General features: G+C 41.1%; 7 non-coding genes across 7 annotated transcripts; 3 read left to right on the top strand and 4 right to left on the bottom strand.

The window, feature by feature from the left end:
• Positions 1-997: 997 nt before the first annotated feature.
• Positions 998-1,079, top strand: TRNAS-UGA (transfer RNA serine (anticodon UGA)). The gene has a single exon. It is a non-coding gene; the product is annotated as a tRNA-Ser (tRNA).
• A 1,712-nt stretch (positions 1,080-2,791) lies between these two features.
• TRNAQ-CUG (transfer RNA glutamine (anticodon CUG)) lies at positions 2,792-2,863 on the bottom strand. Its single transcript has one exon. It is a non-coding gene; the product is annotated as a tRNA-Gln (tRNA).
• Positions 2,864-5,933: 3,070 nt separating this feature from the next.
• Positions 5,934-6,015, bottom strand: TRNAS-AGA (transfer RNA serine (anticodon AGA)). The gene has a single exon. It is a non-coding gene; the product is annotated as a tRNA-Ser (tRNA).
• A 4,230-nt stretch (positions 6,016-10,245) lies between these two features.
• Positions 10,246-10,333, top strand: TRNAR-UCU (transfer RNA arginine (anticodon UCU)). Its single transcript is given in 2 exon segments — positions 10,246-10,282; positions 10,298-10,333. It is a non-coding gene; the product is annotated as a tRNA-Arg (tRNA).
• An 8,312-nt stretch (positions 10,334-18,645) lies between these two features.
• Positions 18,646-18,752, bottom strand: TRNAL-CAA (transfer RNA leucine (anticodon CAA)). The gene is made up of 2 exons: positions 18,715-18,752; positions 18,646-18,691 (listed from the first exon to the last, which is right to left on the bottom strand). It is a non-coding gene; the product is annotated as a tRNA-Leu (tRNA).
• Positions 18,753-26,091: 7,339 nt separating this feature from the next.
• On the top strand, positions 26,092-26,164 carry TRNAK-UUU (transfer RNA lysine (anticodon UUU)). Its single transcript has one exon. It is a non-coding gene; the product is annotated as a tRNA-Lys (tRNA).
• A 951-nt stretch (positions 26,165-27,115) lies between these two features.
• Positions 27,116-27,187, bottom strand: TRNAD-GUC (transfer RNA aspartic acid (anticodon GUC)). The gene has a single exon. It is a non-coding gene; the product is annotated as a tRNA-Asp (tRNA).
• Between the last annotated feature and the right edge of the window lie 410 nt (positions 27,188-27,597).

Here is a 27,597-nt window from a genome sequence, read left to right as displayed (position 1 = left end):
GATGGCATCACCGACTCAATGGACATGAGTTTGAGCAAGCTCCACGAGATGGTAAAGGACAGGGAAGCCTGGTGTGCTGCAGTTCATGGGGTGGCAAAGAGTTGGATACGACTGGGCTACTGAACAACATTTCCATGAAAAGGAATCAGAGCCAAGTCTCCCCTTCATTATCACATTCTCATAAACCAGATAGTTTCTGACTCAAGAATCAACTTTATTAATTTAGCTGGATTTTTTTCCCTAACATTTACGTGTTTTCATATATTTTTGCGTTGTTCTGCATTGAGAGGGACCAAGAATGTCCTCCGGCAGAATTCGGATCATTGGGAAACCTGTACTGAGTGCCTCCCTTTTCCCCAGGCTCCAGAGGCTGAAGGCTTAGGTAGCTTGGGAATTGTCTGGCGGCCTTCACTAGGATGACACAAGTGACCTTCAAAGGAAGAAATCCGGAACGTTGTCTTTTCTAGCTAGGACAGAAATTGCTCAGTTCCCCCACCCCACCCCCCAACTCCTCACTCTGAATTGTCGCGGTAGTCTGATTTTAATCGTTCTTTTGGAAGCACACGTCAGTTTGACGCCATGGAAGAGATTCCTGATTTAGATTTTCAACCTGAAAGTAAACACAGATGACCACCCCCACCCCGCACCTCCAATTCTCGCATTTTCCCTTTATTCGAGTTCCTTCTTCCATTGGTATTTGCGACTGGAGGTTGTTTGGAACTCACTCTAAACACAAAGCTCCCCTTCTGCGGGTTCCCGAGAACTAGGAGTGATCGTGTGTGTCCGCGCTGGACAAGCTCCAGCATCCAGGAAGATCCAGTCCTTTGTCTAGGAGCTTTTTAGTGAATTAAATCACCAGCTGCTTCTTGATTTGCTCTCTTTCATACACGAGGGAGAGACCCGGACAGGGCTAAGAAACTTTTTGTTGTCAAACAACTGTTGCAGAACTTGCCACTAACTAGTTTTCACTTTGGCCCGCAAGAGAAGCAGTAAGTCAGTAGTCGTGGCCGAGTGGTTAAGGCGATGGACTTGAAATCCATTGGGGTTTCCCCGCGCAGGTTCGAATCCTGCCGACTACGATTTTAGTGGGCATTCTACATAGTTAACACCAACTCAGACGATGTCGCAGCCATACTGCATTCCGTCTTGCTGTTAAAAGCATCATGATATACTCATCAACTACTGTTAACTCGTCACTATGGTCAACTCAAGGAATGCTGGGGTTCATGTAAAGCAAGATGCACTATAAGCATCAGTCCCATAATATTTATATTTCCATGTGGTATATATACTGTGTGATGGCAACAACGTATGCAATAAAAACAGCTTTACAGTTGCAGAGTAGACATCTTTTGAATTTTCATCTGGGAATATGTATCTATAAATAAAGAATAAAGCAAACTAAAATTTTGAGCAAAGTAAAAATGATCTGTTTATATAGATAATGAAGTATGAAGAGTAGATTCCACATTCTGTGGTCAAAGGAATATAATGAGACCATAAATAGTGTTTCCTCTGTACAGCATTTGCAAAAAAAAGAAAAAAAAACAACCAAATTAATATAGATGTACAGTGTCTTAAAGTTAGCGGCACACTGTGAGAGAGAAAATCAGCACTCTGGTTTTGAACAAAGGAGTGTGTTTACACGTCGAAGCACGAACTTCATAGAACTCATTATGAAGAAGAACCTAGACATGAATGTTTGAATAAGTGCTTTACACAAAGGGCTAATGTTAAGAAGCAGCAGATACTATATAAGATCAGTATATGGGAGCAGAAGCTTCATATGTGTTAGTTGTAAAAAAAAAAAAAATTGCTTTAAAATCTCCAACACAACTTGGTATCATAAGACGACTATGTAGGGGTGGGGGTGGAATCTTCCCAGTCTCTAGTTCATGTGAAATGGCTGCAAACATCTAATCCAAGAAAACAAAGCAAAACAACTCAAACTTCATCCAAGACAAATAATATATTAAAAAAAAAAAAATCCAGAGTCCACTGCAAAACAGTAAAAGAACAAGTTGGGGGAGGGGGGAGGGGAGGAAAACTTACACCAAGAATGTAATTAGTAAGGAAATAGCAGTAGTCACTCATTTTATCTGATAAAAGAAGATGTTTGGTGTTATGTGTGTAGCCCAATGCGCAGATGAATACGGCAATGAAAATGTCATTACGGATTCCCCACCCATTTTAAGCTGAAATAGGTTAAATCTGTAGATATTTTTAAGATGTAATAATGACTATTGCATGCTTGTTTACTTCAAGTCACTTACTTTAAGATTTTTCCACCTTTAGTTTCTCTCTCTGTCTATATATATATACACACACACACACTAGGTTCAGTGGCCCTGTGGAAGGGTGGAGGGAGTCAGAAATTGTGCAGGTAGAGATCATGGGCAGAAAAGAAATTTGCTGTTTATATATTCTCCAGTACTATTAGATTAATTTATTTCCCACTGTTGAAATATTGAACAATTTCAAATATTCTTTTAGTGTGCACTGAAAGTAAACTTTATTAAAAGAATCATTATTGCTTTTTATTAGTTTTTTTATTTTCTAGTCTCAGCAGAGTGCAAGGTTTTTGTCGTCTTGCACTTGTACTTAACTTACTTCTGATACTCCTTTTCTTCCATATAAAATGAACTCCATTAAACCAGAATGGGATTTCACTTCTGCCTCCTCACCCAAATGCTGATGTGTTTGGACTTACAAGAAATAAAATAGGCCAAACTGATTTTGTCAATAGGTAGACAATATTTTCCAGGGGAAAATAAAGAGACAAAACACTGGCAGGTTCCACCGAGACTTGAACTCGGATCGCTGGATTCAGAGTCCAGAGTGCTAACCATTACACCATGGAACCACGCACGGGACACGGCCTGCCATAACTGCCAGTGACGTGTCACAGTAACGCTACTGAAACCATTTAATTTAAACTATCAAAATACTTAGTCTACGTCCACTCACGACACTTGAAAAAAAAATCCTAAGGGATTTAATTTATTTTTTCTCCTTTTTTTTTTTCTGGCCAAATACAAGACCCTAGTGTCCGCTCCCGTCCCCGCCATTAATTCAGAAACTTGGTGGTTCTAGTCCTTGCTTTCTTCTTAAAAAAAAAAAAAAAAAAAACCCAACAACACAGAATGAATATTTTGAACATTTCGTGTATCATCAGCACTGGATTGAATGTGTTATATTCATTGTATGATGTAATACTTTAAAACTCGTCGAGGTATTTTTAGTCTTCATATAGACAGGAAAACTGAACCTTTGAGATTTTATAGTTTATCTGTACCTCTGCGCAGTTTTGGCCATAAATTAATACTTTTCTCCACATAGATTCTTTAGTTATCAGGTCCATTGTCTCTAGGAAAGCAAGCTTTAATGTGTTGATTTCTGGCACATTCACGGAAGAAACCGTGAGAGAAGAGAAGTTATGTTTCCGAGAAAGTGGAAAAGGTACACTTGAAACAAAAGTCTGAATTTTGTCAAGTGTAGGGATTGGTGAGGAGCAAATCAGAGATTCAATATTTCAAGATCAAAGACTTCATCAAGAGAAAAATGTCCAGTGAATGCCAAATTGTACTAAAGATTTTTCTTACTACTATTCTGCGGACACCTTTTTTTTTTTTTTTTTTAAGCCAGAACGCTTCCTTAAGGACTAGTTTCTGGGGCGGGGTCGGTGGATCCCTTGGCGTCTCGCAAGCAATCTCTAGAGCCCCTTTCAACTCTCCTAGTCTCTTACCTCTGTTCGGCTAAGTTCACCGAGGCAGCCCAGTAGCAAATTTCTGTCGAGATTTCAACAGAACTTTAGCCGAGATGAGCCTTGGAATTTGTGAGGGTGGAGTTCCGGGGATGCTGGCTGCTTCCCGTCACCCACTGTCCCCGTGGATGTATGTAGGCATTATTCTACAAATGAATGACTTTCAATTTAATGGAAAGAGACCTGCTCCCTTAAATGAGGCGGTGCTGTGACTACCCGGGAAAAACACAGGTCCGCGCTCAGGACTATTCTGATAATTCAGTACCAGGCCTCCGATGGCAGCGAGAAGGTCACCAAGCATTGCCCTTCATTTCTTGCTCACAGAGGTCCTTGCAGGATGGCGTGCTTGCCCTCGCGTCTGGAGGCAGCTGAATGGAGCTCTCCTGCTAACTGTGATGGAAAAAATTGCAAAGGGACCCCACTTCTCTCAACATCTTTTTTAAATTCAAGCTCCATGATTCGTTAACCCCAATGCTGTAACTTAAGAGGCAAAGTTGCACCCACCCCTGAGGGTGAGATTCTAGTCAAACCAGTTCTGAGTTTCTCTCTTCTCTCAGAGTGGTTATGGGGTTTGGGTTCCTCCTGGGTTTGAGAACCAGTGGGTGGACCCAGACTCATTTTGAAGCACAAGACGATCAGAATCTGCACTGCAGCTTATCCTTAATTTTTACCCAGAGTTTCCCATGAGATAAATTATACTTAAATTGCATTTTCCTTGCTTCTTTTGAGGAAGGAAACATATAGAAGTATCTCTAAGTAGCAGCATTTCTCTTAAGTCTCAATGGCTAAAGTTTGTATAAAGTAAATAGATTTTTTTCTAGGCTTTTATTGTTGGAATTGTTCAATTGGTGGTAGCACCTGGAGTCTCCAAGTCATAATTCTTAGATCATTCATAGATCATGGCTTTATCCAGAATGTCTAGCTTCTGGAAATTTAAGAAATGGAGGGAAATTCCAGGAATTGATGGAAGAACCAAGAGAAAGATAAAAATCACAACCATGGTGGGATTTTTAGTGGTATATTTTTATACAATATACCTCTCTGAAAAGCTAAGACACATCAAAAAAAATAACCATAAATAAAGTAGTGCAAGTCATATAATATACATATATAGAGTACAGTGCACATATCAGCTCCCTGATTCAAACTTTTTCAAACACACATGAAATTATCTCTATTTTGACATTTTACCAGGCCACAAAACACAGCATGATTAGATACGTGCTATTATTTCAAAGCAATATAACTACCTAGGCCATAAGCTCCAGGAAAGTTCATGGAAACCCTAGAGCTTTCTGGAGAAATCTTGAGTCTGTTATATACTCAAGGTTTAAAAGGTATGGTTGCCTTATGAGGAAAATAAAGTAATGCATTTTGAAAATGGGGGAGGGGGAAGCAACCATCGAAATATCTATCCGATAAAAACAAAAATTTGCATATGCTAAAGTTAATAGCTTTTCCCCCCCACAATTGCCCAAACCTGGAAACAACCTTGAACAACCAGGTTCAATGGATGGAAGAAGAAATAAACTATGGTACAGCCACTCAATGAAATTATACTCAACCGCAAAAAGGTGCAAAATTTTAATACATGCAACAACTTGCATAAATCTTAAGGCATGTTCTGTCTCATGTGAAAGAAGCTAATCTTAAAAGGTTACATTCTGTATGATTCCATTTCCACGACATTCTCAAAAACGTCAAACAAGGGAGCAAAAAACATATCTGGTTGTCAACTGGTATCTATAGAATTAGGAGATGACTATAAAGGGATTACATGGGGAGGTTTATGGATTGATGGGACTTTCCTGTATCCTGATTATGGTAGTGGTTACACGAATAAACTCATATAATTTCAAAAAGCCAATTTCACTCTGTGGCAAATATTTTAATAAAGTGTGGAAGTGATTTAACATTTCAACCAAGTGTCCCTTTGGGAAGGGAAAGCTGAAGACACTCTTGAGCCTTGTATAAGGTTTGGGTTGGGGAATTACTAGAAAGTGAAAGTGAAGTCACTCAGTCGAGTCCAACTCTTTGAGACCCCATGGACGGAGAAGCCTGCTAGGCTACAGTCCATGGGATTCTCTAGGTAAGAATAATGGACTGGGTAAACTTCTGAGCAGAACCAGCTTTGCTTTCCCGGCAGCAATACGTAGGTTAAAACTTCCACCGTAGTCGGCAGGATTCGAACCTGCGCGGGGAGACCCCAATGGATTTCTAGTCCATCGCCTTAACCACTCGGCCACGACTACAGATATGGAAACACGTTTTAAAAGAAGATATATGGTAGACATAAAGACAAGACTTGTGTTAACAAGTGTATGCAGTGAGTTGGGTAAAAACCCTCAGATGAATGAAAGTTTAGGGCTGTGCTTGTGTGCTCAGTCGTTCAATTGTGTTCGACTCTTTGCGACCCCATCGATTGTAGCCCACCAGGCTTTGGTGTCCATGGGATTTCCCAGGCAAGAACACTGGAGTGGGTTGCCATTTCCTACTCCAAGGGAAAGCTTGGGGAGGGAGGTCAAACTCTCTCCAGCAGCCTCCGACATTTAGGAGCACTGCGATAAGAGTGCTGGAGAAGACAATCCTAAAGGAAATCAACCCTGAATATTCATTGGAAGGGCTGATGCTGAAGCTGAAGCTCCAATACTTTGGCCACCTGATGCGAAGAACTGACTCATTGGAAAAGACCCTGAAGCTGGGAAAGATTGGAGGCTGGAGAAGGGGACTACAGAGGGTGAGATGGTTGGATGACATCACCAACTTGATGGATAAGAGTTTGAGCAAGCTCCGGGAGTTGGTGATGGGCAGGGAAGTCTGGCGTGCTGCAGTCCATGGAGTCACAAAGAGTCAGACACAACTGAGCAACTGAACAACAAAATCTATACAAGCATCTTTGTTTTCAACAAAGTTCAGGTCATCATCAGCTAGGGCCTCCCTCCCTCGGGGATGAGCTGGGCTCCTGCCGGGTGCTGGGGTCTCCGAAATCGAACCAAATTTACTCAGTTGAAATCAAACTAATCCTTTTAGGCGTGGGTGGGATCAACACTTCTGCTTGAACTTACAGCCTCCTCGATGAATGATATTGTGCTCAACGGGTTTCAGGGAAGGGAATGTTCCCTCTGATTTGTGTCTAAGGTGGAAGGAGAGAAAAACTAGGTTGAAAATCTCTGAATACCCTCACTCGCTGTCTGTGGGTTCCTAACTTAGGCTCAAAGTACTGTGTTTGGGAATGTATTTTACAGAAGCGAATGTGCTTTCACTTTCCAGATGGGTTAAGAAGAGCTATAGTTTGTCCATGAATTTCTTTTCTTTTCTTTTCCTTTTTTTTTTTTTTTTTTTTGAGTGTGTGAGGTCCTAACTGCTTTCTAAAAAATGGATTATGTGGTTCAGTTTGGGGGAGGAAATGCAAAGGCTCATTTCCTCTAAATTAAACCAACATTGCATGTTTCCCATTCTCCTTTTATGTTTGTAACTTGCTGTTCCTTCAGCAGAATCTCCAGACGTTCTACAGAAATGTTTCAGGATAGAATGGTTAAATGTAGATACCAGATCCTAAGATGCATAGATAGACAGGCCCCCATTTTGTGGCCAACAAACTGTTCATAGGTAAGAGGTGTGAGCGGATGCATAGGACACATCTTGAAAAAGTTGCTAATTGCTTGGATTTAATACCCAATATTTAACCAGAAGTAAGAAAGCATTCTTTAAATAGCGTTCTATTCAATTCGTCTATCACTGAGAAAGTCTTATGGTGGGTGGGAGTGGGGAGGGGATAGATCTAACTGAAGATCACATAATTTACTTTTATCTATATTTAGAAAGCTCCAGTATTCTTGCCTGAAGAATCCCAGGGATGGGGCAGCCTGGTGGGCTGCCGTCTAAGGGGTCGCACAGAGTCGGACACGACTGAAGCGACTTAGCAGCAGCAGCAGAAAGCATACTGAAAAGCAGAGACATAAGTTTGCCAACAAAGCTCCGTCTAGTCAAGGCTATTGTTTTTCCAGTGGTCATGTATGGATGTGAGATTGGACTGTGAAGAAGGCTGAGTGCCAAAGAATTGATGCCTTTGAACTGTGGTGTTGGAGAACACTCTTGAGAGTCCCTTGGACTGCAAAGAGATCCAATCAGTCCATTCTGAGGGAACTCAGCCCTGGGATTTCTTTGGAAGGACTGACGCTGAAGCTGAAATTCCAGTACTTTGGCCACCTCACCCAAAGAGTTGACTTATTGGAGAAGACTCTGATGCTGGGAGGGATTGGGGGCAGGAGGAGAAGGGGACGACAGAGGATGAGATGGCTGGATGGCATCACTGACTCGATGGACGTGAGTCTGAGTGCACTCCGGGAGATGGTGATGGACAGGGAGGCCTAGCGTGCTTCGATTCATGGGGTCGCAAAGAGTCGGACACGACTGAGCAACTGAACTGAACTGATATCGAGAAAAGATCAGCTGACACATGCCTGACAAATGGACGAAATGTGGTCAGGAAAAGCGAATTCACATCGCTCACAGATTCAGGACATTTCTCATGTATTTTTCCTTTGGCAATCTGGAAAATTCCTAACCATTTTCTTTAAGAGATTGCCAAATCTGTTTAAAAACTTCATACCCTGCTTGTTTCTGGAGGAATATCTGGGGGGGGGGGTAACACTTCTATCCTGGGGGTTCCTAGAATGCTTTTTTTTAAATTACAGCTTTTTGTTATGAAAAGCAAAAGTGGCCGCGGGCTTCCCTCATTCGGAAAGGGGCCTCTGGAACGTTCTCGCCTCCTTTACTGAAGAGCAGAGAGGTGAAATTTTTCTGAGCGACTAGGAGACAGTCCCGGGATTCTCCTTTTCAGCCGGTATTCCCCCTCAAGCAACGTATCGAATAGTCCTTTGGGTCAGGGGAAGGACAACCCAGGGTACTCTCATCAAAGTCAGTCCCTCGTTAGTGTCTAATGCTTTCGATGCCTTCATTCCGGGTCCTTCTCCCACTAACATTTCCAGCTCTGAGGCTGCCCTAGGGATGCCGCTCACCTCCGGCCCTCCTTTTTCGCAGCTCCCAAAACTTGGACTCGAACCGACACGTCCTGAGACGTGAGGCTGGAGAAAAACGAACAAAGAAACTTGGTCAGATCTACCTATCACCTCCCCAGTCTCCAGGTTGCTGGAAGTCCCGCTGTGGCGCTAAGAGAAAGGTATACGCAGCCATGTCCTGGGAGGAAGCGAGCGCGGAGAGAGCACCCGCGGCCCCGAGGAGGGGATGGCGCGGGGGGCTGGCGGGGGAGGGTGGGCTGCGGATGTGAACGCACAGGCTCTCACTACCGAGGCTCCTAGGCTCTAGGGCTACAAGGACTTTCTCACTCATTTCAAACCACCTCTTGTCTAACACGTCCTTTCTGCTTTGCGTTTTTGCTGACAGTCGGTTCAGAGTTCGCGTTTTGTCTTGTAATTTTCAGAAAAAATTATTTTCGTTTCTGATATTATGTGGAGTTGAGAGGTTGAGGGCCGGGAGAAGCTCTTTTCCCGCATTCTTTGCTACTCATTAGTGTGTGAGAGTGCTTGAGTGATCTTCAAGCTCCTGGCTCAGGTTTTAGTCTCCCCGTGGAAGAACGGGTCATATTTTTTCTATCATGTTGCACTGTCCTCCCTCGGTAGGGATGACCTGGGATTTCTTCTCTTCCTTCTACAACTCTCCTCCGATTTCTCAAGTCACAACTATCCTCCTACTCCTCGTCAACAAACCTTGGCCTCTCCCGCATTCAGTGACCTCCACTGTTCGCATCCCTTTCTGTCCGCAAAGACGGACGCTTGCTGACCGACGGTGACTGAAGGAGCCACTGCGACTGGACCATACAGTCTCACAGAAAAGCGGCAGCGAAGAAAGAGCCGTCTTTTGCATTTCAACCCAAAGAATCATCAAAAGAAAATTCCTGTTAGAAAACCTGAGATCTTTCCAAAGCTTCCTGGACTCTTTAAAAAACTGTAGCCCTTTCCTTCGAGAGAGAGGGCAACAATGCGATCGCGTTGCTCCATGAGCCCATTGGCAAAACAAACGAAATCTTTTTCAGAAAGAACACAAGAAGGGCCCCCGGATCGAGAGAGAGCGAGAACTCCAGAAGTGAGCTAGAGGAAAGAGAGTAGTGGGGCCCCGCCATGGATTTAAAATATATCCCAACGCTATTTTGCGTTCCTCATATTCCATTTTTGCAAAGCCAACGGTCCCGAGCTTGGGCTTGGAGAGACCAGATGAAATAAGATGTTTTTTGAGTCTTGAACAAACTATTCCTTACTTCATGAAAACGAATGACAGCAGTCACGGAAAGGCTCAGAAATTCCTCCATATTGGGCATTGATGTCCCTTACATTGTCTTGTTTTTATGTTTCTTGAACTTTCACAGTGACTGAAACAAAATAAGTCTCCGCAAATTATATTTACTGATAACCAAATAAATCAGCAACAGTGTTTGGGATCCAGCCGACCGCTGAAAGTCGTCGGGCTCTGTGGCGCAATGGATAGCGCATTGGACTTCTAGCGCAGCAGTGAGGCATTCAAAGGTTGCGGGTTCGAGTCCCGCCAGAGTCGCGAGTGTTTTTGTCACCAAGCGGATAACCTTGCCACTTATTGGTCCATTTTTCTATGAATTGGACGCAGTCTGAATTCCAGGTACCTAATTTCTCACTGCAGTTGATTCCTACTTTCTGTAGCTTGCATTTGAGGCGCTCCTTCATAAGCACTCCCACACATGTCGACAGTGATTTGATGACCACATTTTATATCCCTACCCATCTTTTGTGTGTGTATATATACTATAGCAGGAGAAAAAGAAGAATCATAAAGCCAGATATCACGGAGAATTGTTGGGGGCTTAAATTATACTTGAAATCTTATGAGAGGCAAAGTAGATTCTGTCACTCTCAAAGTTGAAAGTGTCATTCTCTTCCCTGGGAGTGGCTACATATTGTAAGTAGAGCTGATGCTAGAACCCAGGACTTCTGGATAAGAATTTTTAAGCGACTAAAAATGGATCAAAGGAGAGACAGGTTATACTGATGTTAATGAGAATGCAGTAATAAGGCAGAAGTAGAAACAGACATATGCCTGGGTCATTCCTGGCATCCAAAGATAAATAGTCACAGAGGGGGCATTCATAAAGAATGTGATATGTCGCAATGAGAAAAACAATTGCTTGAATGCTTTGGTCAGTTTGTGAGAGTGGGTTTTAATAATGCCTATGTTTTAAGCCACAACTATCTTATGTTACTTCTGTCACATAATTTCTTTGGAAATCAAAATTATATGTAAAAGTAACTGATTCACAGAAGAGGCTGGTGATCCTTTCCTGGGAGAAAAATATAAGTTAAATGGATGTGAACTCAGCTGAGGAAGTTGTATGGTCCTGGCTTCCATACCTGGATGGCAACACAATGTCTGCACTTGCTGTGGCAGAAAACTGGGAAAAGAACAGAATGCTAGGAATTGCTTGGAGAAGAGTAGCACCATGTAGAATTTAGAGGGAAATCGAGAAAGGGCAAATGATGGGTCCTGCAGGAGTTCAGTCAGCATCTCCTCAGTTTAGACAAGGCACAGTTGCCCTGGGCTCTGGAATCTTGGGCGAGTTTTATCACAACATTTTATCACTTGGAGAGAAATTGTTTCTTTTTCCTTAACATGCTTAAAGTATTAGTATACTCTATTTTCAGAATCCCACTTAAAACCTTACCTTCTCACTGGTAACAGTGTTTTGTTTCTAATAATTTTTACTTCAGAGCAATATGAATTAACTGAAAATTAAATAGGCTAAAATTATGTATTTGAAAGCTAAGGGGTGAATATGGCTAACTCAGCACCTGGTCACAAGGAAGAAGACTAAAACTGGCTCTGGTCTTGGATGTGAACAAAATCTTTGATGAAGAATCAGAAGTTCAGACCCTAATTACTGAAAAACTAATAATAATCCAGAATACCAAGGGAATATAAGATCTGCACAGACTTAAGGACAGTATCAAAAATGTCTAAGCAAGTGTCACTAAAACTTGCCTGACAAAGAAGGAGCTTCTTTGGGAGGATAGAGAAAGGAAGAAGTTAATCTTTGAGAATAAGAACTAAAGAGGAGGGAAATGGCTTTGCCTAAAAAACGTTTAATAAAAAAATTTTAAATGGCTTTGCCCAATTCCCCATCTGGAATAACTGATTGTCACTGACCAAAAAAACCCCCAAAAACCTATGGAGGTAACCAAAAAGTGTTTGTCTTTGGTTCTATTTTCTGGTCCATCATCCATAAACCAAATGGTCAAGACACTACAAAAAAATTAAAAAATTAGTTTCCTATATAAAGTGAAATGACCATTTCAATTTTCTTTTAAAAACAAATGAACAATATAGGCAACAATACTGTATTTCAATCATCAAATTTGCTAAGACTAGAACTTAATTATTCAAATCACTAAAAAGAAATGATAATTACTCTAAGCTAAGAATTAGCCTACTACAGTTTCATAGATAGTGGCAGAAGACATGAGACTTCTGCATGAGAGACAGAGGATGGTTTATTACTTACCACAACAGTAGCCAGAAAGCATCATTTGTACTGATTCCCCAAGCATCAGATCCCCACAGGGATCACTGGAGGGACATTTTGGAAGCTAGCTCCCAGATATGCCTAAAAGTGGTTTTCTTTGTATTTATCCAGTTTGGATGTAGTAGGGCTTTTTGAATGTTCAGATCAATTTCCAGTCACTATTTTTTCAAATATTGCTTCTTTTCAATCTTTTCTCTCCTTGCTTGCTTGGCTTTAACAGTCAATGTGTTATAGTTTCTCAACTTCTTGATTGTGTTTTCCTTTTATAACATTTTTATTCTGGATATTTTCATCTTCAGTTCCGTTCAGTAGCTCAGTCATGTCCGACTCTTTGCGATCCCATGGACTGTGGCACGCCAGGCTTCCCTGGCCATCACCAACTCCCAGAGCTTGCTCAAACTCACGTCCATCAAGTCGGTGATGCCATCCAAACATCTCATCCTCTGTCGTCCCCTTCTCCTCCTGTCTTTAATCTTTCCCAGCATTAGGGTCTTTTCCAATGGGTCAGTTCTTTGCATAAGGTGGCCAAACTGTTGGAGTTTCAGCTTCAGCATCAGTCTTTCCAATGAATATTCAGGACTTATTTCTTTTAGGATTGACTGGTTTGATCTCCTTGCAGTTCAAGGGACTCTCCAACACCACACTTCAAAAGCATCAGTTCTTTGGTGCTCAGCTTTCTTTATAGTCCAACTCTCACATCCATTTTCATCTTACCAGTTTATTAATTTTCTTTTTCCTAATTTGTTTTAAAATGTATCCACTATTCTTAAGTCACTTTTAAAAGTTTTGTTTTAAAGTTTCTGTTTTGTTTTCCCATTGTCAAGTTTTTTGGTTTTTTTTTTTAAATGAGTCAAAAGTTCTTAATTTTGGGTTTCATTCCCTTTGTCTATATTAATTTCAGCTAATTTTGAATCACTCTATTGGAATTCTATTGTATGGATTTCCAGGAGAGTCTATTTCTGCTGTCAGATGTTTCTCTTAGGGTCAGTTTTATCAGTGCTTTGGAAATTTGCATCAGAATGTTTTACTAACAAATAGTGTATTGAATAATTTTCTTTTAAACCTCCCCTTCCATGGGCCCACTGGTAAAGTAAGATCACTTGAAACAATATGTATTGATTTGAAGACTATGCTTATAAGTCAGTATGCTTGCTCCTTGGAAGGAAAGCTATGACACATACAGGGTATTAAAGAGCAGAGGCACCATTTTGCTGACAAAGGTCCATCTTGTCAAAGCTGTGGTTTATCCAGTAGTCATGTATGGATGTGAGAGCTGGATCATAAAGAAGGCTGAACACTAAAGAACTGATGCTTTCAAACTGTGGTGCTGGAGAAGACTCTTGAGAGTCCCCTGGACTGCAAAGAGATCAAACCAGTCAATCCTGAAGGAAATCTACCCGGAGGATTCATTGTAAGGATTGATGCTGAGGATGAAACTCCAATACTTCGGCCACCTGATGCAAAGAGCCAACTCATTGGAAAAGACCCTGATGCTAGGAAAGATTGAAGGCAAAAGAAGAAGAGGGCAGAAGTAGATAGTATCACCAATTCAATGGACATGAATTTGAGCAAACTGCCAAAGACAGTGGAGGACAGAGGAGCCTGGTGTGGCAGTCTATGGGGTCACAAAGAGTTGGACACAACTCAGAGACTGAACAACAACAAATGCTTTCCAATAGCCATCAAATTTTGAAATGACTTAAAGCTGGCTTGATTTGGTTCAACTTAAAACTTTTAGGTGGGTTAGAAATTATGTGGAATTTCTATAAAATTTTTTATCCATATTAAATTAAGATATTGTTCAGATAGAAATTATCATTTTTATTGTTCAGTTCAGTTCAGTCACTCAGTCGTGTCCAACTCTTTGCGACCCCATGAGTCGCAGCACGCCAGGCCTCCCTGTCCATCACCAACTCCCAGAGTGCACTCAGACTCACGTCCATCGAGTCCGTGATGCCATCCAGCCATCTCATCCTCTGTCGTCCCCTTCTGCTGCCCCCAATCCCTCCCAGCATCAGAGTATTCTCCAATGAGTCAACTCTTTTCATGAGGTGGCCAAAGTACTGGAGTTTCAGCTTTAGCATCATTCTTTCCAAAGAACACCCAGGGCTGATCGCCTTCAGAATGGACTGGTTGGATCTCCTTTCAGTCCAAGGGACTCTCAAGAGTCTTCTCCAACACCACAGTTCAAAAGCATCAATTCTTCGGCACTCAGCTTTCTTCACAGTCCAACTCTCACATCCATACATGACCACTGGGAAAACCATAGCCTTGACTAGACAAAACTTTGTTGGTAAAGTAATGTGTCTACTTTTGAATATGCTATCTAGGTTGGTCATAACTTTTCTTCCAAGGAGTAAGCGTCTTTTATATTTCATGGCTGCAATCACCATCTGCAGTGATTTTGGAGCCCCCCGAAATAAAGTCTGACACTGTTTCCACTGTTTCCCCATCTATTTCGCATAAAGTGATGGGACCAGATGCTGTGATCTTCGTTTTCAGAATGTTGAGCTTTAAGCCAACTTTTTCACTCTCCTCTTTCACTTTCATCAAGAGGCTTTTTGTTCCTTTCCACTTTCTGCCATAAGGGTGGTGTCATCTGCATATCTGAGGTTATTGATATTTCTCCCGGCATCTTGATTCCATCCTGTGCTTCGTCCAGCCCAGTGTTTCTCATGATGTTCTCTGCATAGAAGTTAAATAAGCAGGGTGACAGTACACAGCCTTGACATACTTCTTTTCCTATTTGGAACTAGTTTGTTGTTCCATGTCCAGTTCTAACTCTTGCTTCCTGACCTGCACATAGGTTTCTCAAGAGGCAGGTCACGTGGCCTAGTATACCCATCTCTTGAAGAATTTTCCACAGTTTATTATGATCCACACAGTCAAAGGCTTTGGGATAGTCAGTAAAGCAGAAATGCAGCGGATGTTGGCAATTTGATCTCTGGTTCCTCTGCCTTTTCTAAAATCAGCTTGAACATCTGGAAGTTCACGGTTCACGTACTGCTGAAGCCTGGCCTGGAGCATTTTGAGCATTACTTTACTAGTGTATGAGGTGAGTACAATTGTGTGGTAGTTTGAGCATTCTTTGGCATTGCCTTTCTTTGGGATTGGAATGGAAACTGACCTTTTCCAGTCCTGTGGCCACTGGTGAGTTTTCCAGATTTGCTGGCATATTGAGTGCAGCACTTTCACAGTATCATCTTTCAGGATTTGAAATAGCTCAACTGGAATTCTCACTAAAACTATAGTAAAAAGATTTTTTTAAGCTCAAATATGAGAAGAACACAAAAGAAGTGGAATGTAAGAAACACTAAAACTGAAAAATAGGTAGACAAATCATAACAGACTTCACAGAAACAATCTGATTAATAGCAACGTTTCTTTAAAAAGTTCAGGAACTGAGAGCACTATGTACTGGAGGCTAAAGGGAAACCGAAAGCAGATTATTTAAAGTTTGAGAAAGAGTTAGAGCCCTAAATTCTGTGCACTTATACTGAGTGTTTGCCCTTCTACCACCCAGGAAAAAAATCTGGAGATTTATTCTGCAAATAAAGAATGGGATTAGACTATTACTGATGAGGATCTGAGTACCTTAATGAGAACAGGAGAGGATCTGTTCTGTATCTGGATTTAAGGGAATGCTAAAGGCTGAGCTCTTTTTCCTCACCTAACTCTCAGATCTCTGACAGTTAGGGTTTTGCCCTGATGGCAGGACTGAAAACAAAAAACAAAAAACAAACATATGTGAGGCAACTGGTGTAAGTTGGTAGAGTCTAACTTAACATATAAGCATACTGAGGGCTCTTCTCACCATTACCTCAGACTCTGAGTTATTTTTATAACCTAAAAACCAAAAACCTTGAGAATACTTTCCACTGAAACAGCAGAGCATATAAATGAACAAAAAATAGAAATAGATTATGAACAGATGAGCAAGGGAAGATTCAGATGATGGCGGTGTAGCAGGTCCAGAGAGCAACCAATTCAGACTATAAGCATGTAGAAGTCAACTGGAAAAATATCCTCAAGAAAAAATATTTGAGCTGATATATTATCTGATTTGATTGATCTCATGGAAAGCTCCACTGAAAGATATTTGGAAGTTAACGGAGAATTTGCAATTATCGATATATATGAAGGGACTTACTGCTACTGCTAAGTCACTTCAGTCATGTCTGACTCAGTGCAACCCCATAGATGGCAGTCCACCAGGCTCACCCGTCTCTGGGAATCTCCAGGCAAGAACACTGGAGTGGGTTGCCATTGCCTTCTCCAATGTATGAAAGTGAAAAGTGAAAGGGAAGTCGCTCAGTCATATCCGACTCTTAGCGACCCCATGGACTGCAGCCTACCAGGCTCCTTTGTTCATAGGATTTTCCAGGCAAGAGTACTGGAGTGGGGTGCCATTGCCTTCTCCGTATGAAGGGACTTGGGCACATTAAAATTTTTCTTTTTAAAGCTTGCCTTTTTAGGCAATTATAAGCATCCAGTAAAGAATGAAAATATAATCATAGCTCACACCAATGCTGTGTATAATACTTTCATAGAAAAATGACATAAACAATAAACACTGAATTAAACAAAAGGTAAAACATAAGTATTTTGGGAGGATAATAAATAGTGGGTGGTAGTGGCATAAAGCAGTTTCCATTTAACAGATGGAAAATAAGTATATAACGTCTAAATCAATTAATCAATAATAGCAGTTATACATATTATTTAGGAAAATAGAGGTCTCCAAGTCCAAGAATGAAACAGTTAAAATGTTAATTTTGGTGGCATCCAGACAAGATAATTTGAAGAATTAAGGTGCAGAAGACATATATTTTACAATAAACTTTCTACTAAAAAATGTGTACAGCTAGAGAAAACCACCAGGGCGAGTGTTGTTCTCCAGGACAAGCAGCAGTAGAGGTATTATTACTTCTGTACCTGAAGAGGCATGAAGAGAGTGTGATTACCTGAACTCAGAAGACAGCCTTGTACTGAGGGCTGCCTTGAATGAGGTATGGCCTCCTGTCAAGGAATGTAGCTCTTCTGACGTGACCTGCAGGCAGAAAGACAAGAAGTAAATACCTGCCGCTAGCCCTCCTAGATCCACCTGTCTCCTGTTGGGACTCCCATTACCTAACCCAGATGGAAACCAGAGAGCATGAAAACCCATACAGGCCAGTTCCAAGGGCCTATATCAGCACAGAGCAGGGTGAAGAGCGCCTCCCCTATGTATACATATATATATCATGAGCACAAAAATTGAATTGACAATGAGGAAAACTGCAAACAATATAGAGGATAGTAGAAAAGAAGGGGAAAAAAAAGAACTAAAATTTCAAATAAGTTAGGCAGAAAATGATATGTAAAAAAAAAAAAGCAAAGAAGATCCAACATGTGAATTACTAGATTTATAAAAGAAATCAAAGTAATAAACCAGAATATATATTTAACAAATAATTTAGGATCTGGTAGATAGAGCCACACTTAGGGAAAATGGGACCTGGACAAGTTCCTTCCTTCCCCTCTTTCTCCCTCTTTCCCTTTCTTTATTTTTATAAAAACATCTTGTTTTTAAAAATCAATCCTGGTTAAGAATCACTGTTCTACTTCTCTCTCCCACAACTCTCTTGTCTTATGTCATAGAATATATTTATCACATTCAGCCTCTTCACTTTACAGCAGATACCTTTCGACTAGCAACCCGAGATGTGATGGGAGAAGGTCCGCAAAAAAAGGAAAGAGTAAGACGAAGAAAAAAAGAGAGTCAGGTGAGGACAACAGAGAGGGAGGGACAAGCAGGAGATCTGTGGAAGAATATTCAAAACTTAACCTTCACAGAACAGTTAAAATACTGAATACAGAATTTTATAACCATCACTTCACATATATGTTAAGACTTGCATTTTAATACTGATATATTACTATTCTTCTGTGTAGATACTCATAAAAAGAACGAAAAGGAAAGGAGGGAGGGAAGGTAGGCATGATGAGAGGACAGACATCTAAATAGCACTGGCCTAAGAAGGGTGACTGAGGCAGGAGGAGAAGGGGACGACAGAGAACGAGATGGTTGGATGGCATTACCGACTCGATGGACATGAGTTTGAGCAAGGTTCGGGAGCTGGTGATGGACAGGGAAGCCTGACATGCTGTAGTCCATGGAGTCGCAGAGTCGGACCCGACTGAGCGACTGAACTGAACTGAAGAAAGGGTGAAATATCGGTGGTAATGGGTAAGATCTGGCAATGCAGCCTAAGAAAGTGGCTATGATTTACTGACAGAAGTTGCAGAATTTGAGCGTAAGAACAAAAGAACACCATGTCAGAAGTGGGATTCGAACCCACGCCTCCAACCGGAGACCAGAAACCCCAAGTAGGGGAAGTAGAAACTTGAGTCTGGCGCCTTAGACCACTCGGCCATCCTGACATGTTCATTTCTGTTTTGCATATAATCTGTTGCTGTGATTAACAACCAATGTGATTAGTATTACACCCGAGTGCACAGGGTGAAACGCAAGCTCTGAACCGATTGCAAAACGAAAGAGGCAAAAAAGACAAATTTTAGTGGATGGATGCTGGAGACTGTTGCGATGGCACAAAGTCAGCCTGGGAGCCCAGCCAGGGGATATTGAAAAGCAGCACCCGCCGCACGTCCCTTTACCGCTCCCGCACCGCGCTCCCTGCCTCCCAAAGGCCCAACAGTCCCACAGCCCAAGACAGTCCCCGTAGTGTGGGAGTTTCGTAAATTTAAGAAAAAGGGGTCTGTGCATTGCAGGCAGATTCGTTACCAACTAAGGTACCAGGGAAGCCCAGAACCGAATTAGCGCTTGTTTCGAAGACTGCTTCAGTCTGCTTCCAGCGGTGTTCAGGCTTTTTCATTTCCACGATAAATAAAAAGTAGCATAGGCAAGGAGAGAGTTAGTGAGAAGGGCTAGAACTCTCTTTCAGTAAACCTGTTTAAACATTAGAACTGTCCGTCGAGGAATACAAGGCGGGCATATTGCACCCTCTTCCGGCATTTCTCCCCATAATCTCTTTATTCTTCAGTAGCGTCTTTCTCCCTCTCTTTTCTCCCATTAATCTCTTCCCAATGGCCTAGGAAAAGGGGATGCCATATAGGACACAGGATAATAGATGTAAGAGTTTAAATGGTTGATGGCCGTTACCAAGTAACAAACAGTTTCTCTTTGTCTCTCTTTCCACCCTCACCCCAGCCTCCAATCCCTGCGGTAAAGGTGACAGGTTTTTAATATATTGTTTATTCTTCACTTTGAGTCAAGCTAGTTCATATTGTCCTTGCTTCCATTTTCTATGATTAGGGTTCCTAGTAGTGCAGACACCAAGTGTAAATCAGTTATTGCAGGCTACTTCGTGTATGGACAATGGTAGAAGAGGAGTTGGTTTTACTTGTGTTGTTGTTATACTTGTCTGCAGTTTTTGTTTAATTAGCAACTAAAATATTAATTACTGCTTTCTTGACCTCCACTTCCCAAGAATGTGACCTTTTACTTTCTTATGAAAAAAGGCGACTCTATTTATTTATTTGCTTATTTATTTAACAATATTTATTTAATGGATACTCAGATTCTGTGATTGGGTCTGAGTAGAGGGAGGTGACAATATACGAACCCAGTGAGTGCCAAAGCAAACTCTTAAAGTTGGTTTTGCTAACTGTTGCAGCAAGAGAGGATGCACATTAGAACAGTGGAGTGTCTCAGTAAGAGTGTTAGAAAGAAGTGATTATAAGAATTGGACTTTATAACCTTTTTTCAGACGGTGACTGCAGCCGTGAAATTAAAAGATGCTTACTCCTTTGGAAGGAAAGTTATGACCAACCTAGATAGCATATTCAAAAGCAGAGACATTACTTTGCCAACAAAGGTCCTTCTAGTCAAGGCTATGGTTTTTCCAGTGGTCATGTACGGATGTGAGAGTTGGACTGTGAAGAAAGCTGAGTGCCGAAGAATTGCTGCTTTTGAACTGTGGTGTTGGAGAAGACTCTTGAGAGTCCCTTGGACTGCAAGGAGATCCCACTAGTCCATTCTAAAGGAGATCAGCCCTGGTTGTTCTTTGGAAGGAATGATGCTAAAGCTGAAACTCTAGTACTTTGGCCACCTCATGGGAAGAGTTGACTCATTGGGAAAGAGTCTGTTGCTGGGAGGGATTGGGGGTGGGAGGAGAAGGGGATGACAGAGGATGAGATGGCTGGATGGCATCACCGACTCGATGGATGTAAGTTTGAGCGAACTCTGGGAGTTGGTGATGGACAGGGAGGCCTGGCGTGCTGCGATTCACGGGGTTGCAAAGTCGGACACGACTGAGAGACTGAACTGAACTGAACATTTTTTCAGCTCAGTTCAGCTGCTCAGTTGTGTCCGACTCTTTGCAACCCCATGGACTGCAGCATGTCAGGCTCCCCTGTCCATCACCAACTCCCGGAGCTTGCTCAAACTCATGTCCTTCAAGTCGGTGATGCCATCCAGCCATCTCATCCTCTGTCATCCCCTTCTCATCCTACCTTCAATCTTTCTCAGCATCAGAGTCTTTTCTAATGAGTTAGTTCTTCACATCAGGTGGCCAAAGTATTGAAGCCTCAGCTTTAGCATCAGTCCTTCCAATGAATATTCAGGATTGATTTCCTTTAGGATTGACTGGTTTGATCTTTCAGTCCAAGGGACTCTCAAGAGTCTTCTCCAACACCACAGTTCAAAAGCATTAATTCTTTGGCACTCAACTTTCATTATGGTCCAACTCTCACATCCATACATGACTACTGGAAAAACTATAGCTTTGACTGGACGGACCTTTGTTGGCAAAGTAATGTCTCTGTTTTTAAAAATATTGTCTAGGTTGGTCATAGTTTTTCTTCCAAGGAGCAAGCATCTTTAATTTCACAGCTGCAGTCACCATCTGCAGTGATTTTGGAGCCCAAGCAAAGAAAGTTTGTATTGTTTCCCCACTTATTTGCCATGAAGTGATAGGACCAGACGCCATGATTGTAGTTTGTTGAATGTTGATTTTTAAGTCACCTTTTTCACTCTCCTCTTTCACTTTCATCAAGAGGCTCCTCAGTTCCTCTTTGATTTCTGCCGTAAGAGTAGTGTCAGCTGCATATCTGAGGTTATTGATATTTTGCCCGGCAATCTTGATTCCAGCTTGTGCTTCATCCAACCGGCATTTTGCATGATGTATTCTGCATATAAGTTAAATAAGCAGGGTGACAATATACAACCTTGACTGTAGTTCTTTCCCAATTTAGAACCAGTCTGTTGTTCCATGTCCGGTTCTAAGTGTTGCTTCTTGACCTGCATACAAGATTTCTCAGAAGGCAAGTAAGGTTGTCTGGTATTCCCATCTCTTTAAGAATTTTCCACAGTTTGTTGTGATCTTTTTTTAGGTGATCACTTTTTTTTAGGTGATTTGGGGGCAGTTTTAAGAAAGTATGGCTTTGCATTGGTTTGTATACTGTCAGGAGGTGGGGGATAATTCTGTGGTTGGATATCTTAAATCTTAGGGCAACCTAAAAATAGAAGTGAAATTAGTAAAGAAACAGTAGTCATTTGTATGATGTGGAAGAGGGAAATGTTTGGTACTCTCTGGCTAGAACAATGTTCTTCTTTTTGCTTATGTTCAGACATGATCATAGAGTTGTCCTGTTTCTGTCTTAATCTATTAGAGAAGTCTTGTCTGATATTGATGTTCTGGAAAATTGTTTATATTCGACAAGAAAACATTAAGACATCACTATAAATGCCAGCTCAGTTCTGGATGTTCAGGGTTACTTTTCTCTGTTTCATAATGTATACATGCAGACAGCTAGGTGGTGGTAAAAAGCCATGAAGAAACAGTAAACAAAGAAGAAATATGGGATGTAAGGGAGATTTCAGCAATGAATGGGAAGAACTAGAGATCTCTTCAAGAAAATTAGAGATACCAAGGTAACATTTCATACAAAGAAGGGCACAATAAAGGACAGAAATGGTATGGACCTAACAGAAGCAGAAGATATTAAGAAGAGGTGGCAAGAATACACAGAAGAGCTATACAAAAAAGATCTTCAGGATCCAGATAATCACAATGGTGTGATCACTCACCTAGAGCCAGACATTCTAGAATGTGAAGTTAAGTGGGCCTTAGGAAGCATCACTACAAACAAAGCTAGTGGAGGTGATGGAATTCCAGTTGAGCTATTTCAAATCCTGAAAGATGATGCTGTGAAAGTGCTCCACTCAATATGCCAACAAATCTGGAAAACTCAGCAGCGGCCACAAGATTGGAAAAGGTCAGTTTCCATTCCAATCCCTAAGAAAGGCAATGCTAAAGTGTGCAAACTACCGCACAATTGCACTCATCTCACATGCTAACAAAGTAAAGCTCAACATTTTCCAAGCCAGGCTTCAACAGTACATAAACCATGAACGTCCAGATGGTCAAGCTGTATTTAGAAAAGGCAGAGGAACCAGAGATCAAATTGCCAACATCTGTTGGATCATCAAAAAAGCAAGAGAGTTCAAAAAAAAAAAATCTACTTCTGTTTAATTGATTTATGCCAAAGCCTTTGACTGTGTGGATCACAATTAACTGTGGAAAATTCTTCAAGAGATGGAAAAACCAGACCACCTGACTTGCCTCCTGAGAAATCTGTATGCAGGTCAAGAAGTAACAGAACTGGACATGGAACAACATACTGGTTCCAAATTGGAAAAGAGTACGTCAAGGCTGTATGTTGTCACCCTGCTTATTTAACTTATATGCAGAGTACATAACGAGAAACACTGGGCTGGATGAAGCACAAACTGGAATTAAGGTTGCAGGAAGAAATATCAATAATCTCAGATATGCAAATGACACTACTCTTATGGCAGAAAGCGAAGAGGAACTGAAGAGCTTCTTGATGAAAGTGAAAGAGGAGAGTGAAAAAGTTGGCTTAAAACTCAGCGTTCAGAAAACGAAGATCATGGTATCTGGTCCCATCACTTCATGGCGTATAGATGGGGAAACAGTGGAAACAGTGCAGACTTTATTTTGGGGGGTTCAAAATCACTGCAGATGGTGACTGCAGCCATGAAATTAAAAGACACTTACTCCTTGGAAGGAAAATTATGACCAACCTAGACAGCAGAGACATTAAAAAGCAGAGACATTACTTTGCCAACAAATGTCCGTCTAGTCAAGACTATGATTTTCCCAGTAGTCATGTATGGATGTGAGAGTTGGACTATAAAGAAAGCTGAGCACCGAAGAATTGATGCTTTTGAACTGTGGTGTTGGAGAAGACTGAGTCCCTTGGACTGCAAGGAGATCCAACCAGTCCATCCTAAAGGAAATCAGTTCTAAATATTCATTGGAAGGACTGATGCTGAAGCTGAAACTCCAATACTTTTGCTACCTGATGCTAATAACTAACTCATTTGAAAAGACCCTGATGCTGAGAAAGATTGAAGATGGAGGAGAAGGGGACAACAGAGAATGAAATGGTCGGATGGCATCACAGACTCAATGGACTTGAGTTTGAGTAAGCTCCAGGAGTTAGTGATGGACGGAGAGGCCTGGTGTACCGCTGTCCCTGGGGTCGCAAAGAGTCTGAGCGACTGAACTGACTGAAATACTGTTATTATTGAAGATTTGGGTGGCATTTGAACAAAGACCTGGAAGAATAAAAGGATTGAGTCCTGTGAATATCTGGGGTAGATATTTCCAGGCAGAAGGAATAGTAAGGGCAAAATGGACAAAATGGGATAAAGCCAGATGTTTTTGAATAAAGGCAAAGAAACCTATAAATCTGGCAGAGAAATTGTGCAACATATAATCTCCTTACTTAACCTGTCTCCAGCTCAGTTCAGTTGCTCAGTCGTGTCCAACTATGTGACCCCATGGGCTGCAGCACGCCAGGCATCCCTGTCCATCACCAACTCCCAGAGCTTATTCAAACTCATGTATCCACCCTTTCTCAAATCAAAATTATCATCCCTTCCCACCCATTCCTTCATCCCTAGGCCTCATCCAAACTCTCATCCTATCTTTTTTTCCACGTCTGATTTTTCTCTTATCAATGACCTTGAGAGAAAAAGTACCTAAAATTTCGTGAAGCTCAGAGATAGAAGAAGGATGTTTATTTTATTTTTTTTTTCACCCCACTTCAAGTTTATTTTATGTGATTTCCAGCATGCAGTGTGCTTTCTTGGGGAAAAAAAAAAATCGTCCCAGTTCACATTATAAATTAGTTTACAAATATAGAATTGTGTTAGAAACAATATTTATAAAAGTCCATATAATTTTTCACATACAAAAATATCCATAGAAAGTGGGTTTTCTGTACTCATAGTATGAGGGTAGGTAGTTTCTTTGGTTGTCTTCCTGTATAATATTTAAGGATGTTTGTTTTAAACATATCTTGGACATCAGGGGAAAAAAAAATTCTGCAGGAGGGATAGTTTGTTTTTTAGGTCAAGTCAAAATGATCTCTGACCCACATTTAGTAATATCTAAATATTTTCTCCAGGTATATATCTGTTACATATTTAACTTCTGAAGTTCTCTGTGTAACTTATATAATAAAATGGCATTTGCACATGATTTCATAATGGTTAGTATTATGGGTAATATATGAGTCAGTATTTTCTTCATGTTTGGTCAGGATTGCACTTAGCTTCACATACAGAGAAAACAGTAAATAATACCTTAAATAATTTAAGGATTATTGACTCAAAAATTAATAGTCCTGAATTTGGCAGTCCTCATGGAACTAAGAATGCTTTCTATCTTTGTTTTCTGCACCTATGCTTTGGGATTTTGCCCCTGTGATCTCTCTGCTGCTGCTGCTGCTGCTGCTAAGTCGCTTCAGTCGTGTCCGACTCTGTGCGACTCCATAGACGGGCAACCCACCAGGCTCCCCCGTCCTTGGGATTCTCCAGGCAAGAACACTGGAGTGGGCTGCCATTTCCTTCTCCAATGCATGAAAGTGAAAAGTAAAAGTGAAGTCGCTCAGTCGTGTCAAACTCTTAGCAACCCCATGGACTGCAGCCTACCAGGCCTCCGTCCATGGGATTTTCCAGGCAAGAGTATTGGAGTGGGGTGCCATTGCCTTCTCCTACAGGTGCTCAAAAACTGTCTCATGAGCCAATAAACACTGAATGAACCACGAGCACTATTTCCTTAACTGTCAAGCCATTCCTGTCTTTGGACTAGTTGGGCCGCTAGATAAAATGTGGAGGAGAAAATTAGAGGAAGCCTTGGATTTCTTCCCAGACATTTCATTTCTGAAACTGGGGGGTGGGGGGAACACCAAAGGGTACAACCAAATTTGATGCTCCTACATTATGTCAAGGTTAGAAACCTCATCTTCTTTGCCCATCTTTTCATTCTTTGGAAGATTCTCCTCAGTTACTTTAGTTGTTCCTTAAAAAAAAAAAAAAAATCTCCTCCAGGTTCCCTTACAGGTTGGTGAGGGACCCTTGTGCATCTTCTCTTCAAACTTATCTGAGAAGTAAATAGGATCTCCTTCAACCCAGATTGGTGAATCCTCTTCAGCAGTAATTGACTCTAGGAATAATCTTCATTTTTCCAGCAATTAAAAATGTACTTAAAGAATGTACAGTGCAGAGGTTAAATGGTCTGTTTGGTGAGTAGATGACTTAGTGGTCAAGCCATGCTTTTGAAAGACCCGGGTTGTTTCTGAAGTTATGGATTACTCCAATTCTTCCTGGAGATCGAAAATGCTAATGAGATTTAGTTATTTATAGGACAATTCAACTCCCAAGATCAGGGCCTGGATAGCTCAGTCGGTAGAGCATCAGACTTTTAATCTGAGGGTTCAGGGTTCAAGTCCCTGTTCAGGTGCTAACTTATCTTTTTAAGGCAACACACATTGAGGTTTATGTAATATATTTACATGACTCAGAAAAACATGATATAGAAGAAAATAATAAAGAGATAGGGTAAAATGTTAAGGAAAGGTGGATCTGGATATAGAGTGTTCCTTATAAAATTTTTATTTTTGTAACCTCTCTTATGTTTGAAATTATTTCCAAATAAAACAGTTCAAAAGTATATTAGTAAATGTAGAATCACCAGACTTTGAAATTTTAAACATATTTTAGTAAGCTGTATATGTCCGAATTTCAAAACATCCAAGTATAAACAAAACCAGCACACTGTACAATACATATTTAGGTGTACTATAGAACTTATGTTAGCTAGCATCTAATAACTTCATCAGGCTTTTTTTTTTTTAACCAACGTTACAGGTTTTCCTTTTTACATATAAAAATTAAAGTACTTTGGCCAATTAGAGCTATGGAAGGTGTCAGTGCAAATGTCCATAATTTTACATGAATTGAAGTTAGTCTATCCCCACTGCAAATGCTGGGAGATAGTGAAGGACTGGGATGCCTAGCGTGCAGCAGTCCGTGAGGTCGCGAAGAGTCGGACATGGCTTAGCGACTGAACAACAAGGTTATTCTAATGTGCACCAAAATTTGGGAACCATTGAGACTTTTCTAAGGGCGGTTCCTGTACAAGCAACATCTCCATTACCTCAGTTGACAAATGAAAATTCATATTGCAAGATCTTGGAATATTTCGAGTCAAATGGGCACACTTGGAACCCCCGCGCTGTATCTGACCTCTCAGAGGGAAGGCAGCCCTGGGTTTCCATCAGAAGGCAGTTGCTTGCTCGGTGAAGACAGTAATAAGTCAACACGGGAGAATTCAACTTAGAGGAACAAAACCAGAAAGCAGAAAGATTTCCTTTCTGTTACAGGTTTAGCTGAAAAAACGTAGTGTCTTAATCTCCCCGTCGGGGAATCGAACCCCGGTCTCCCGCGTGACAGGCGGGGATACTCACCACTATACTAACGAGGAAGACCCGATAGTGAGTCTTAAAAGAATCTCAGTTAAACAGACATTCACACGTTGTACCCTGAACTCTTTCTGGGCAGTGGGTTCCTGGGAATTTCACGGATCTTTAACGATAAGAATATAGTAAGAATCTTTACAATAACAGTCCATCAAAAGGGATTCCTCATGTTATCTAAATCTAAAAACGACAGCCTCACAACCATTTGCTATAATTTTATCACTAATAGCAAAGAAATGTTCATTAATATCAAGGAAGGCATTAAACTTAAAACAAACCAAAACCCTCCCTCCGTTCAAAACGACTTCTTTTCTTCAAGTTTATTCATTGTTTTAGATTCACCCCAAGGAATCATTTTCCCCTGGAACTTTCTCTCATGTTAGTGTATTACTGTCTCTGTGTTCTGAAGACTAGG

Source organism: Ovis canadensis, chromosome 20 (genome assembly GCF_042477335.2).
Source record: "Ovis canadensis isolate MfBH-ARS-UI-01 breed Bighorn chromosome 20, ARS-UI_OviCan_v2, whole genome shotgun sequence".
Lineage (NCBI taxonomy): Eukaryota > Metazoa > Chordata > Mammalia > Artiodactyla > Bovidae > Ovis > Ovis canadensis.
The sequence above is the reverse complement of the archived record's forward strand: the minus strand, read 5'-3'. Positions and strand labels throughout refer to the sequence as shown.